At 35.6% G+C, this 16144-nt stretch overlaps 1 long non-coding RNA gene across 1 annotated transcript; it reads right to left on the reverse strand.

Annotated features, from left to right (window-relative positions):
• Positions 1–626: 626 nt before the first annotated feature.
• LOC115934293 (uncharacterized) lies at positions 627–10643 on the reverse strand. Its single transcript, XR_004070107.2, has 4 exons — positions 10524–10643; positions 9310–9537; positions 6885–6938; positions 627–742 (listed from the first exon to the last, which is right to left on the reverse strand). It is a non-coding gene; the product is annotated as an uncharacterized lncRNA (long non-coding RNA).
• Between the last annotated feature and the right edge of the window lie 5501 nt (positions 10644–16144).

The following is a 16144-nucleotide window of genomic DNA, read 5'->3' on the forward strand; positions in this document are numbered from 1 at the left end:
TAATTTTTTAATCTTTTGTAAAGACAGGATGTCCTCATATTGCCCAGGCTGGTCTTGAACTCCTGTACACAAGCAATCCAACCGCCTTGGTCCCCAAAGTGCTAGGATTTGATTTCTGGACCCATGTGTCCGGGAATTCTGGTGTTTGAATGATAAAGCTTCATCTAATGAAAAACTCCATCCATCTATATAGCAGTTACCTTCACTACCCAAATATCTCTCTTCATACTACTCTAGCCCATATGGCTTCTATTTTCTTTCTTCTTTTTCTCTCAAATTCATTATATGTTTCTACTTGGCTTTTTTTTTTTTTTTTTTTTTGAGACGAAGTTTCACTCTTGTTACTCAGGCTGGAGTGCAATGGCGCAATCTCAGCTCACTGCAATCTCTGCCTCCTGGGTTCAAGTGATTCTCCTGCCTCAGCCTCCTGAGTAGCTGGGATTACAGGCATGCGCCACCACGCCTGGCTAATTTTGTATTTTTGGTAGAGATGGGGTTTCCCCATGTTGGTCAGGCTGGTCTCAAACTCCCAGCCTCAGGTGATCTGCCCGCCTTGTCCTCCCAAAGTGTTTGGATTACAGGCGTGAGCCACTGCGGCCAGCCCTTGGCCTCTTATATGATACTACCTGGCCAGTTCTTCTCTTCCTCCCTATTCTCCCATCATTTCTTTTCTTGTGTAGTATCAATTTCTGCAGCACAGAAGAGCTACATTACAGAGGGCAGGTAGTTTAATGGGGAGAATCTGAGGAAACAAAGATAACATTATTTGTGGTGGATGAGATTTTGATATGTGTAAGGTGTTAGCAGTATTTGTATATTATTAATCTTAGGCTTCATAACAATATCAATAATTAGAGGAAGAGAAATCTACAGTTGCTCTCAATACTAATATTATTAATAATAATGTTTATAATAATAAAAACGTCTGTTCTTCATTTATATTTTGTTCCAAACATCTCTCTGATCTTAATGAACATTTTGAGAAGCTAACTCTTATTTCTCATTTCAGAACTATATACTGTTGTTTAGGTAAATAACTTGATTAATTGCTCTCAAAGTATAAATGGTAGAATGATGGCTATACTTACCATATTAAGTTTTTCCTAGTTAGTTCAAGAATAGTTAAATAAATTCTAAGAAACTTTGAGTAAACTCTAAATGAAAGAATTTTTTATTCATGAGCCTTAAAATTAATCTAAAGTTAATGTTCATTGAGTTTTAAATGAAAGAAAGTTGTAGAACAACACTTACAGGTATCTAAGTACTCTGACAATTTCTCTAAATTGCTAGCCCAGACCTAAAAACATTTAGCTTACACTCAGTTTCCAGTTTCTCTATGTACCTGATATAAACAACTGCAGCAGCTTTTCTGTTACAAACCTTAAAAGTCTGTGAATATTAAGCAACTTGTATATGAAAAATAAAAATACACCAATATTAATAGCATTTTATTCCTTAAAATGAGTACCTAACCCAGAGTTTTAGTCCAGAAAACTAGCATTTCGACATAGAAAACATTATGAAACTGCAAGCATTTTCTTGTGTTGGCCAGTATAGGTCCTAGCTAGTTTGCAATCATCTCCTACTGCAAATGTCTCATGGGGAAATGGCATTTGGTATTCATACATTCCTTCCTCTCCATCCTACCCTGAGGCTACTTCACCATCTTTAGCCACAGGCTCTTTCCCCCACGACAGTTGATCTACTCTCAACCAGTAACACTTCTTGTTGGTCTGCACAATGAATTGCCAAAGTTTTTTCTGGGGCCTCTCTTCTTACATATCAGCAAGCAAGAATATATGATTATTTTCCACTTTTGCTCTGCCTTTTCTACGCAAACATTTTCTTAAACAAGGCAGGTTGGCCTGGTAAAGTCAGAGAGTGCTGCTGAAGTGGCTGCAAAATAAACTATTCCTGTTGAGCACGGATTTCCATGCATTTTTTTTTCTTTACTTTTCACTGTGAGTTTATTTAGTGGGTACTATTTTACCCTTAATTCAAAATGAAGAAAATTAATACTTAAAGGATGATATTTCTGATCAAATGTAATTCATCAATAAGTAAAGAGACTGGGAAACTTCAGTGTAATTATAATCCTGCCCCATATTACAGGATTGAACTCATGTATTAATATGATTCATGAACTTGGCCTAACCACTTAACTTTTTAATTTTCCAGTTACTGATTTTTTAAAGTAAAGATAACACTATCATTTTTTCTCACTTCACACAGGATCAAACTGACTCCAAAATATAATATGTAAACATCTACCAAATGTAAAATATTTGCACGTGGGGTCATTTAAACATTTGTGTCTCTTCGCTACCATCCCACTGTTGCATTTTATCCACAGAATTTACTATTTCTCTTTCTGTCTTAAAGAGAGAGAAAAATAGTTCTCACACATATGAAAGCAAGAAAAGTCTTGCATTTTGAATTTGAAGTCATCATAGCAAATAATCTCTAGAACCTTTAAAAGTATCAAGAAATCTCTTTCAGCTTCCTTATGACGCCTTCCCATTCTCTTTAAAGTACAAATGATTTCATACCACAAATCAGACACAGGTACTTTCATTTGACACAAACTGAATTATTTTACTGAATAATTGCTAGTCTTCCATTGGACTTAGGACTAGAGATATAATTATCAGTGAATCATATTTACCATCTAATTTTTAAAGCACATACACATATACACACATAATTAGAAATTAATAAAATACATCCTAAAATTGAGTGCTGTGTTAATCAAGCTGGCATTCATTCAGTCTGGAGTGGGTAGTATAAAATTTGGAGAGAAAGGAGAGAGGAAAGCGAAGGTAAAGGGATCAGTATTGAGAGGAAGAATGCAGAATATTTAATAAAAGAAATGTCTTGTAACTTAAAGCAACATTGCAAAAAATTGGATGAATGAACTAGTGAATGAAAGATCTATGCATTAAATTAAATAATTAGAAATTTTACTGTGCACTTATAGAGAATAGAGGGATTTTAGGCAGTTGAAAAGTGAGACACTTTACAAAATTCAGGGATTCAAAAGTCTCAAGCCATGAGATGATGACTTCCTTATTTTTAGAGGGCTCTTTGAAGAAAGACTTTAAAGTACGCATTCTTCAGAATGTTGCTGTTGAGTAAAAACCTGTCCATTTCCCCAGACCTAAGCTGTCTCTTTTGGTTTTTCTGGCTCTGGGCCTACTCCAGGGGTGCGGATATATACTGGCCAGATGGCTACATCAACCCCTGGTTGATTATGCCTGTTTTAAGGATTGACGAATGGTCAGTTTGACCTTGAAGTTTTGAATGCAGGCATTGCCCTGGACGTAGAAGACAAGTCCATGCTTAAACATTTACCCATGCTTTCATTCACTTATTCATTATTCTTTCACCTGAAATGGAGCAAGCCCTTCTAGTGAAGAGGGACAGTGCTAAATTTTTAGTTATATTTCATTTTAGCACACACTTTCCTTAGAGTGGAAATTTTCACATTAGCAATAAGCAGCTTTTTATAGTCCATATAGAAGACACGGGTAGATACAATGGCTCTTTTTTCCCTTCTCTTGCTGTTTATGTATTTATTGACAGAATCCATTATTAATTGAGACTTTTATGTGGCCTTTCCCCAAATACTGCAGATGAGAGCATGTAATCCAGCCTCGGTCAATCAGACTGTATCATTTTCCTTGGCCTCATTGATTGATTTAGGGAAAGACAATGTCCCATTTTTGCTGGGACAATCCAAATCCCCCTAAGGCACATTCTCTTGACCTATTATTGGTAAAGAGGTTATTTTACTTTTTAGGTCTCAAAAGCTAATATGAAACTTAAAGTTGTTGTAGCTGCCATTTTTGCTACATGTAGAGAATCTGCCTGAGAAGAAAGCCAATATACGTGAAAGCAGAGACAAGAGACAGAGATATGAATAGGGATAGAGTTGTACATATGTATATACATACAACACACACACACACACACACACAGACATATATATATGTTGAGAGAGAGAGATAGAGAGAGAGAAAGTCCTGCTTTAGTCGTGTACTCTATGCCGAGATTTCATCTTTGTACCTATTTCCATTTTGCTTAATTTAGTTTAAGCTGAATTTCATTCATTGCAAGATTCTTGAAAGATACAACACCTAATATCTACTTTAATAATAGAAACAAAACTAACCCACCTTTTTTTCTTTACCTGATAATTATAAGGTGGTAGCATTGTTCTGATATTTAGCATCTTAGGAAAGGAAAATTTAAAATAGCGTATTTTTAGTTTTGTTCTCTATGGCTATATTTTGGATCAACATAATTTCAAAATAAATTTGGAAAAATATAATAGATTTTAACTAGAGTTTGTATTATATTTGGCATATAATTCTTAAATGGATTTCCCATGATTGTGAATTTTATGAAATTCTCATCAGTCATTATAATTAGTATTGGGATTAGCAGTTAATAACTGAAACAGTCTAATGTGGAAAAGAACAGCTGTGCTTTAGAAATAAAGATAGTTATGCAAATATTGATTGAAATAACATTAAAAAAATTTAAATAATAATGAAAAGTAGGAAAAGCCGGATAATCAAGGAAAGCTATATACATTGCTTTAGATCTGTATAAGCTATGCTTATTTTATTTTAGTGGTGGAATTATGACAAAAGAAGAAATAGAAGAAGAAAAACAGAATCCAGTAAAGACCTAGAAAATAAGAAGCAGAGGTTTAAGATCACTCTTAGGAATCTCAAAGTTGCAATACAGCTCTTTGGAAAAAACATTGACTCATCACTGACTTACTGAAGTCTGTGGCTGGAGTCAAGAGGACCTTGGGTAATGCAAAACTGAAGGCCAAGATGGAGACATAGATTAAGTCAGCAGCCACACAAAGGAGAAACTGATATATGGTGCTGGAGAGATTCAGAGTTTAAACAAGAGATAAAATCTACCTCTAATGGTAGGATTTTGTTAAACTTTTCTAAAGTGTACTTATACCAGGGTCTGGGACCTTAAAATCTGCTTCTATTTAAAATCTCAATAAAACTAACATAAATTTAGGGAGCCAAGATATGTACTCCTATATGAGAAAGCAAACACAAAGATTAGGAAAGAAATGTGTAAACCTTTTCAGGGAAGATGAGGCTAGCCTCTCCTATAATAGTGAAAAACAAAGGCAAAGGTATAAATGGAATAATCTTGCTATAGGGTTCTGTGTTACCAAGGCTGGAAATTCACCCAGCATAGTTCAAAACAGGAATGGGCAAATATTTTTGCAAACAGCCATTTAGTAAATATTTTAGGGTTTGCAGGCCAGATAATCTATGCCTAAACTACTCAAGTCTGAGTTGTTGTAAGAAGGCATATGGAGTACATAAATAAATAGGTGTGGTTGTGTTCTTTATTTAAAAAATGTTGCTTTAGTCTGTAGACCCTTAGTAGAGCAAATAAAAATACTCATAAGTGATGTCTTACAGGTGAAAATGGGTGGTGTTTGCTCATTTCTGTGGTATGAATACTAGCACTGTGGCTAATTTTAAACAATCAGTGGCTGAAAAATTGATTTGAAAAAATTCCTGAAAAATTAACAATCAGCACTTTGAGCTCATTTTGAACAGTTGTAGGACACTACAGAATATGATCCATTTACAAAGGAGTAAAGGAGCTCATGTCCTGAAACTTAGTTTTTCAGGTTCTACGATCTTACATTATCTTCCCTCCTTCCGGGTTTCCCTGTCCCTGTCCCTCATATCTGCTTACAGAGTCACAGTCTTAAAAACAATCTGCCTGCAAGCATTTGACTTAGGCATAGCTCAACCTCAAGAGTTATAAGACATTTATACTTCATATTCTTTTTAATTGAATGGCTTATTTATGCATATTTCCCTAATATGAGTAATGCGATTTTGAGCAAGCACCTATATTATAAATTATTAATTCAAGAAAGGTAGACACCTAGATATCAGTTGATGAATATATATGGTAGACTTATAATAAAAATGACCACGTATAAGGAGGTATTCACAGTCAAAGGAAACAGTACAAAAGAGAATATGTTCAGGAGGAGACCACAGAATGGGCTGAAAGGGAACATAATTATAAAAGAAATGCCGAGAAACAAGCTTGGCCTCATTTGGGGATGGATAAAACTCTAGGTCCAACTACTCATTATTAGACCATTTTCATAATGAACCTGTTTCAAAAAAAAGTCAAAGTGGATATGCACTTGGTGCTAAATGAGTTTAGAAATAAAACAAAGCCGCGAAAGCCTTCTTTTATCCTCTGTCAAATTAGAAAAACCAAGTACGTCTTTGTACTTGTAATAGTCTATTTGCTTAAATACATAGACAAGCGGCAGGGGAATCATTTAAATGTTTGCAGGCAGTCAACCGCATTAAAGAATCACAAGAAAACAGGCTGAACTCTGTAGTCAAACTGCTAACTTTATTCTAATTAATAACCCTAAATCGTGGAGCTGTTCATGGATTGCTTACTTTTGGGATATATGAATGTTGAAGTTAGAAGCTGAAATTCGAGGTAAAATAAAATAAAACCATCATCGTATGTGAAATTTTTGGTAATCCTTGTACCAGTAAAAGGAGATTGTATATCTGTTGAGATTTAAAAGATTTTGTGATAGGAATAGTGGGTACCAACCAAAATGCTCTTATTTCATAGTTATTTCACAGTCTTATATTCACATTCATTTAACCCTCACTAATCTGTCAGCTGGATATTGTGCATCCAGCATGAAATTTCTCCTTAAAGGTTGTTTATAGATGTGAGATATGAGAATGTGGAATATAGTCCACAAAACGTCACTACATAGTTTTCTAAAAATGTGTTATATCCTTCATATTTAGGTAACAAGATTCAGCTCCTGTCCTCCAGAAACTTACAGTTTCTACCTCCATTTTCTCTGCTTCACTTTCCTGGGAGGATCTTGCTGCAAACTTTAATGAGATAAGTATGGGTTATTATAAAGCAGTTTGGAATTTTAAATTACAAATAGTAATAACCCTTAAGTGCAGGTAAGATAAAACCCTTCCGCATCCCACCTTTAGAGGTTCTGCCTTATCAGAGTCCCTGACCCACAGTGAGAAATTAATACACATGTTTTTGAATAAATTTTGAATAAGTAATTGGGGATTTAAGTAAACAAGAAATTACCCTATAGTGAGAGAAGAGTTTTAACGTGTGGTGAGTGGTACAAAGTAGCACACCCAAGGTCGTGGGTTAATGACTTCCTTTCTTGTGCTCTTTCTCTTTTTCCACATCAGGGATTAGCTGATTAGAGTAATTTTATATAGAGTTGGTAAATTTTAATGAAGGAAGAGTGACAGTAGATAAAGAAAAAGGGTTGAAACAATGAAGCTTTATAAAAAGCAATATTCAGTATCTGAAGAGGAAAACATTACTGTATTTTTTTTTTTTTTTTTTTTTACTGAGATGGAGTCTTGCTCTGTTGCCCAGGCTGGAGTGTAGTGGTAAGATCTCGGCTCACTGCAACCTCTGCCTCCAGAGTTCAAGCAATTCTCCTGCCTCAGCCTCCTTAGCAGCTGGAATGTACAGGTGTTGTGCCACCAAGCCTGGCTAATTTTTTGTATTTTTTTTAGAGATGGGGTTTCACTATGTTGGTCAGGCTAGTCTTGAACTCCTGACCTCATGATCCACCCACTTCAGCCTCCAAAAGTGCTGGGATTACAGGCGTGAGCCACCTCGCCCAGCCCTAACTGTCTTTTATAGACTATGTTGGAGGCATTTGCTTAGTCCACAAGTCATATCCTTAGCATTCTTCCAGGGAGAAGGCTTGTGGGCAGCTAACTTTGTTCTGCATGATCCTAGGTCTTTGTCCATTAGTTAACTGGGCCAATCAGACTTTTTTCTCCTTGGAATTTGGAATTAGCATTGAAAAATGATTAATAAGTCTCTACAACCTGCTGAAAATGGAATATGTATAGACTGCGGACCATGGAGAGCCATCATCAACCATGTAGACTGTCTAGTGGAGAGAGTTGGTCTGCTCGAAGAGAACAAGGCAGATATGAAGAGAGAAGCAGAGAAAATCAGCAGGGAGACAGCACTGCCAGGTTTCTTCAGGCTTTCTGGGTGGTGATCTTGGGGCTTTCCTCAGGTCTTTTCATGAGTTCTCTGAGGTAATACTTCCTTCTTATGTTAGTTAGCTTTACTTGGTTTTTATTAATTGCAAATTTGGTTTTTATTGCAAACTTTTATTATAAACAAAATTGCAATTTAAATTGTTTTGTTTTGTAAATTATCTATTTTGTGCCTTTGCCCAAACGTTACCATTTCAATAAAATCTAACTTGATCATTCCACTGAAAATTTTAATTTTACTCCCCCTGCTGTTATGAGCTGAATTGTGTCCCCTATCCCCCCAAGTTTTTATGTTGATGTCATAAACCCCAGTACTCCAGAATGTTCCGTGCTTGGAGATTAGATCTTTAATGAAGTAATTAAGTTAAAATATAGTCATTGGATTTTGAGGCTATTTGTGAAAAGGAATGACTATTATAGAAAATCCAGTTTTATAAAATTATGTGATTATTATGATGTATAAAATTACTTCCTCATTGGAGTTCCTTTCTTCCTTTTATTCTGTAAATTTACTAGTTATCAGGCATTCCTTTTAACTTAACCCAAGCTCTATTTAGGAAGAAGTTACAGCTTGTGTTGCAAGGTTAGTTCAAATTTTATTATTCATTTTATCCTTGACCTCAGTGGTTAAAACTATTAAGTAAAGTAATGTTAATTGTGGTGGTGTTTTTTGATTTAGACACTTGTCCACTAGGAATTGGACTGAGACCAATTCATTTCATTCCAGCCACTGAACAGACATCAAGCTGTAATGATTTTTGGTCACTGTTCAAGAGTTTACATTAATATAAAGGGCACACAGGGTAAAACTCAATCATAAATACCATCCTATACATTTAGGTGGACGTTTATGTACTAAACTGTGTGATGTAATGGGGAAAATTATGAATACATATATTTTAATATTTTGCAACTGAGTATGAAGCATCACTATGAATTTTGTTCTGATTTTTTCTCGTTGTATAAAAAAAGACAGGGCATTTAAAATCTTTAAAAAGAACTAAAAGAAATTACTTGTCTCAATCCACTAATTATTTGATTACCTAATATTCCTTAAGTACTACAGAGGAAATACATAACATCTGAAATTGAGTAAGGTATGATCTTGGCCCTGAGGAGGGTTATGGTTTCGTATAAGAAATGAGATAAGTAAATGTGTAATAAATGGCAGATTTAAGATGATGGATAACACTTATTGAGTACTCACCTGTTCCAGGCAGTCTTCTAAGAGCTTTATGTATATTATGCCAATTGAAACTTTTAACCAGACGTTGAGGTACGTATTGTTTTATAGATAAGAAGACAAAGTTACAGAAAGTTGAAGCAAGTTTGTGAGGTCATGAAGTTAGTAAGTAAACATGTTGGCATTTGAACTCACAATTTTGGCCCCTGCATCACATGCTTAACCTCTGTAGTTTGCCTTTAGGGTAAATTCCTTAAGAACAATGTAAAAACAAAACAAAATTAAAACCCTACAATCTGGTGTAATACATCACATAAGGCAGAAATCACATCTGTGTTGGGGGATCCTAGAATACTTCTTGGGAAGGATGCATTTGGAAGGGTCCTTAAAATATTTGAATATGTGGAAATCTAGAATGAGACATCATCTTCAGTAGAGAGACTATCTCTTAGACTGCCTAGTTAATCACCAAATCTTCCTGTACACAGAGGCAGACTACCTTGCTCATCCTCCATTGTAAAAGGGTACAATCATGTGACTGAGTTCTCTATCCACAAGAATGTATATTGTATATACATTGTAATGTATATAACATACACTATATCTACAGTAGAAATGCTATAAGATCTGCAGACTTCTAGGCCGGGCCTACAAAATTTCTTATGTAGGATTTTTTCCTGCTTTTCCTGCTTATTGCAGAAGATTCATAGATCTTAGATGAAGATGGTAGACCACATTCACAATATAAAGAGGCGCAGATCCTTGAGTCACAACTTGAACAAGAATCAACCACCTACTAGGCAAACCCATTTTAGGCATTTTTGAATGAGAATAATTGCTTACTGTGGTAAGCTACTGATATTTTCACATTCATGGACTATAACAGCCTACCTTCACTTATATAGGAAATATAAGAAGCAGTGTCCTATAAGGAGAATAAATTAAATTTGCCTGTCATCAGTGGTTGGGAAGTGTAATTTGAGGTCATAAGAAGCCAATATAAGAGGTTAAAATTGCATATGGCAAAACTACCCTTAAAATTCCCTATACAGTTCAGTATATACAACATAGCACAATACAAAATAAAATTTACATAGCTGAGTATTTTGAGACCTATAGATGATTGTATCAGTCCTTCTCAGTCTTGCATTGTTAATGTTTTTCTAGTGTCAATTAATTATTCAACTTCTTCCTTTAGGATATTGATGAAACCATTAACCACTTATTTGTCTGCCCACCTGAACCATATGTTCCACTTCTGTAATGGAGAAGAAACATAATCTTTCTAAAGTGTTTGGCAAGTAGTGTTGGTTATTTCAGCCTAGGTTTCTGCCACTGCCTGAGGCATATTACATAATGTGATTTCATGGAATTCAGAGGCAGTTAATATTCTTAGAAAGAACACGGGCTTTATCAGCAGAGAACTTGTGCTTGAATTCCAGCTTTTACGTTGTTCTAGTTATGTTGTGGACCTTGGGCAATTTACTTTTTTGAACTTCTGTTTTCCAATTAGTAAACTGCAGATAAAAATATAGACATTAAAATTTTGTTCCAAAGATATGTTTATTTATAATAACTAATTTTTATTGAGCATTTATCATGTTGCATTTTCTAAATCCATTGGTCTTTATATTTTCTATAATTTTCAGGTTTCTGTGCTTTATAAAGATTGTTGGTTTTGGTCTGTGCATGTAATACATTCTGTTAAGTATATATAGAATTCCCAACTCAGGAATAGACAGCATTTTGGCTTATTTATTTCCTTGTTCTCTTTTTTTTACTTTTTATTTGTTTATTTTTTATGAAACAAAGTCTTGCTCTGTCACCCAGGCTGGAGTGCAGTGGCACGATCTCGGTTCACTGCAACCTCTGTCTCCTGGGTGCAAGCGATTCTCCTGCCTCAGCCTCCCAAGTAGCTGGGATTACAGTCATGTGGCACCACGCCTGGCTAATTTTTGTATTTTCAGTAGAGACGGGTTTCACCATGTTGGCCAGGCTGGTCTGGAACTCCTGACCTCAGGTGATCCGCCCTCCTTGGCCTCCCAAAGTGCTGGGATTCCATGTGTGAGCCACCTCACCTGGCCCCTTCTTCTATTTTTTCCTTTATTCGTATCTCCCATTTACCATTATACCTAAATTCAACACATCTTTAATCCCATTTACTCCATTTCTGTTAAGGTTAATCAGTTACACAAAAATCATATTTTTAAGTTAATATGTAAATTACTAAAATTTTTAACTTTTCATTTACGGCAAACTTAGTACCTAGTTAAGGAAGGTGCTGTAAACTTCATTTGACAGAGAGAGTAAATGACTTGTCTTACTGTGTTCCACATTATTTGGTGACAAAGCCAGGACTGAAAAAACAAAAAACAATTAACAATTATGGAGCGCTTATAATTTGTCTAGCACTGTTTATATATTAACTAATTTCCTGCTCACAGCACTTCTGTGAGTTAAGTACTATTATTATCACCAAATCATACACGAGGAAAAGGAGGCACAAGGATGTTTGAGTAGCATGCCAAGGTCATATAACTACTAAGTGGTTGATACGTATTTGAACCCAAATGTTTGCATGTCTAAACCATTCTAGGATGCAGATTTTCTTAATGTATGATGTTTGGTACAGTGACTATATATGATATCAGTAAAGGAAAGACATTGTTATTGGACTGTTCAGGAATCTGAAGAAGTCAACATAACCAAATCATCCTGTTATACAACAGTAGAATATTTAGCTAGTAAGGCATAGTAGGCACACACATTGATATTCTTATATGCTATGTCTTGCATCTACATGGTTAAACATCGAACATTATTGTTGTTTCCTTTTTAAAAGCACAAAGTTTAAAAAGTGAACAAATAACATAACAGTCTTCAATTCTAGGGCTACAGTTAAAATTTAAAAAATAAAATAATCCTCCATGTGGATACTGGAAAATGTTGTCTTTTACTGTGATAGGGTAAATTTCAGCTTTTGGAAAAAGTAGATATGACAGTACCAGCAAAAATAGATGATTAAATCATTAAATTTAAAATTCTGATATGATAATTTTTGGCTTTATACTGAATATTTATATTATAAGAATCTGTAACTTTATGATATATACTGGTCTAGTGAGATTATTTTAAATAGCTATATACATTATCTGTTGGTAGGCAGGAACAATTTTTCTGTAACATTATGTCTACCTTTTGGAGCTTTGGTTGATGCCTGAAATGTATCAGGAACATATTATCACTGTTATATTTATTCTTTCTATGTGATTTCCACATAAAATGAACTCACCTAAAAAGTTAAAATTTATCATTTTCCAGCCAGCACTGTGGTCTCAACCTAGGGCTTGAAAATGAAGTTGTGCTCCTTCTCCCTCTCATATATTTATATGAAACAGGAACTCTGCTGCTGGAAATCAGCTGACAAATTTGATTATGATCCTGTAGTAGTAGTTGTGTAGAAAGACCGCAATGGGTCTTGCCACAGAGCCAATTATCTTGATTATTAATGTGCTATTTTTAAAAACGTGACCTTTGTAATTCCTTTATAGATGATCTATAATATGGTAATTCATGAGCAATAATTAAATTTTTCTGCAATTATTTAGATATGCATATAAAATAACTATATTTTACATACTTATCCAAATTAAATGAAATTCTATATTTACACGTAATCTCAATCTACTATCTGAAAAGCCTTAGTTTTCAATAACTTACCATCTAACTAGTAGGATGATTAGTTGTGGCCAAAGGGAAAGTTGAAAGAAAAATTGAATAGCTTTTTGCTTCAATAACATTTAATTCAAATCTTTAATGTTTATTATAATCAAAGCACTAAGGTTAGAAGTGACTCCAAAATTTTCATGAGTCTGTGCTTATTGGTTGCAATTTGGTGAGAAAAGGAGATTAGAAGACTACTTTTGTTGGCAGTTTTTGCATAACAATTGTGCTTTTTATTTAGATTATAAATGGATAGGGTTATAATGGAGAGCAGTGAAGAAATGATGGAGAGGGCTATAAAGCCAGATACTTATGGACACCACCACAATGAGATGATATAAAAATAATTAAGAGGCTTTGTGTGTGTGTGGTATTTAATCTGCTGATGGACACAGATACATACAACTCACTCTAAGACTGATACCATGAGAAATGTAAACCGAATGCCTACATTAGCACAAAGGGAACAATTTATTCGGAGCTGTGGATTATAACAGGTGTCAATGAAAAAGTTGTATTTGAACTGAATCTTGAAGGATAAGTGAGACTTTAAAAGATAGAGGGGATGGCAGGGCCCAGTGGCTCATGCCTGTAATCCCAGCACTTCGGGAGGCTGAGGCAGGCGGATCACCTGAGGTCAGGAATTTGAGACCAGCCTGTCCAACATGGTGAAACCCCATATCTACTAAAAATACAAAAATTAGGTGTGGTGGTGCATGCCTGTGGTCCCAGCTACTCGGGAGGCTAAGGTGGAAGAATCACTTGAACCTGGGAGGCAGCGGTTGCAGTGAGCTGAGATCGTGCCATTGCACTCCAGCCTGGGCAACAGAGTGAGACTCTGTCTCAAAAAAAAAAAAAAAAAAAGAAGAAGAAGAAGAAGAGGAAGATGGGAGTAAGAAAAATGTTTCAAGCAGAGGAAATGCTATCCACAGTAGTTAAGGCCAAACACAGTGGAGAATCACCAGTATCCAAAATGCTAAGAGTCTATTAGCAGAATGGAGAGCAATGTGAGTGAAGTCTGAAGGAAGGTATGAAGTTGAAATGTGGAATTAAGAATTTGAAACCAGGAGCATATAATGAGTTTTAGCAGGTCAGAGTGTGGGCTTGGGGAGAGATGCAGGTCCTGAATCATTGGTTGGCTGTCATTTGTCATTTGCTTTTAAACGCTTACAGTGACTGGTTGCAAAGTCAGCTTAAGAGAGCCCCCTGCACCCCAAAAAGTCAGGGATAAAATTGAAATAGCCAGAGAAGAAAATAAAATCAAACATGTAAAATTTTGCTCCCTCCTATTTTCCCTTTGAGCAGTTGACTCTTGCTTATTTCATCTTCTCATGATTCCAGTTGCCCCAAAGGAGAATGGACTATGTGGAGTCAAGTTAAGCACTTTTGTTTCTGTAAGGGAAGGGCAAAGGCAGATCTGTGGTGGCAGATCACTGGGTACTGTTTACGCAGTGCCTCCATTCTTACTTTTTAGCTGACTCTTCTCAAGTACTGAGCCAATAGGGTAGCATTCAAAGAGTTGTACATTACAAATTCAATTGAACAAAGCTATATCCTGTTCAAGAACAAATTTTCTTAGTGGGTAAATAGAGAAACACTAGTTACATAAGGTAAGTGAAATGGAATTACTGTTTCCATGGAGCCAAAGAAAATGCAAAGTAGAGTGGCAAACACTAAGGATACAGTATTTTCATACTTTTGCATAGGATTGGTCCTTCCTCTTCACCAGATCAAATCAAGTCATCCTTTGTTATATTCCCTTCCCTCTCCAATGTTACCTTCCTGACCTATAAGTTCCTAGCTCCTTACTTCAACCTCTCTTGAATTGCCCACCCAGATTACTAATCCTCAGTTGATCCCTAGATACAACACTGACTCTTCTACATCATCTTTCAAGAACACAATAGTTATCAACTGAGTGGGTACAGATTCTCTTTCGTGTGAATGGATGCTGCAAGTGGTTGAACAGATACAGTCCTCTCAGAGATGAGAAGTGGGGAATCTAACTGGGTGTTTGTTTTGGGTGACTCTCTTCTTTTAAAAGGGTCACTAGTATAGCATCTGACACATTGCTGAAGCTTAATAAATGTTTATTGCTGTTAATCAAGGCCAGTGACTTCTTGTCATCTTCAAGCTGAAGAACCAGGAAAGTCAGTGGTGAAAAGTAGTTTATGAAATGACATATCCAACAGGGAAAAATGCATAATTTGTCTGACTGGTTTGCAGTGGAGAAATAAGCCAGCTGTATATGTGGTGCACAAGAACAAAATAAAAATACTATTTTGAGATTTATTTGGAAATACCTGTTTCCCAAGACCTTGCAGATTGTGGGCCAGATTTCAGCCTTGTGTAATTCCATAGGACAGCTCTCTAATTTGCAATGATCAAAACAGAGCATTTCAACACAAAGATTTGTTATTTTATTTTTTATAACAGAAACTTCTATTGTTAATAAGATCATTGCAAAATCAGTATATTCTCATCAAGTCATAAATACCATGATGTTGAAATAATGAATTTTGAAGTTTGAGATCTCTATGTTAACAAAGATAAACTGACCGATTATATGAATCATACATTGAAATAAATATTTATTCTTTTTCTCCAATGCCTCAATTTTTTAAACCTAATATATGATGAATAAGGATCCTTCTCTCCATCAAACATTTGGTAATTTCCTAAATCTTTCTTATGGTTAGAGCTTCAAAATGACAATTCAAAGCATCTGTATTAGTCTGTCCTCACACTGCTATAAAGAACCACTGAAGACTGGGTAATTTATAAAGAAAAGAAGTTTAATTGTCTCACAGTTCTGCAAGCTGTACAAGAGGCATGGCTGAACAAGCTTCAGGAAACCTACAATCATGGTGGAAGGTGAAGGGGAAGCCAGAGTGTCTTACAAGAAGGAACAAAATAAGAAAGAGAGGAGGGGAAGTGCTACACACTTTCAAACAACCAGATGTGGTGAGTACTCTATCAGGAGACAGAAGTCGGGGGATGGTGCTAAATCATTAGAAACCAGTACCATGTCACTCCTGTAATCCCAGCACTTTGGGAGGCCGAGGCGGGTGCATCACGAGGTCAGGAGATCGAGACCATCCTGGCTAACATGGTGAAACCCCGTCTCTACCAAAAA

Source organism: Gorilla gorilla, chromosome 3 (assembly GCF_029281585.2).
Source record: "Gorilla gorilla gorilla isolate KB3781 chromosome 3, NHGRI_mGorGor1-v2.1_pri, whole genome shotgun sequence".
NCBI classification, from domain to species: Eukaryota; Metazoa; Chordata; class Mammalia; order Primates; family Hominidae; genus Gorilla; species Gorilla gorilla.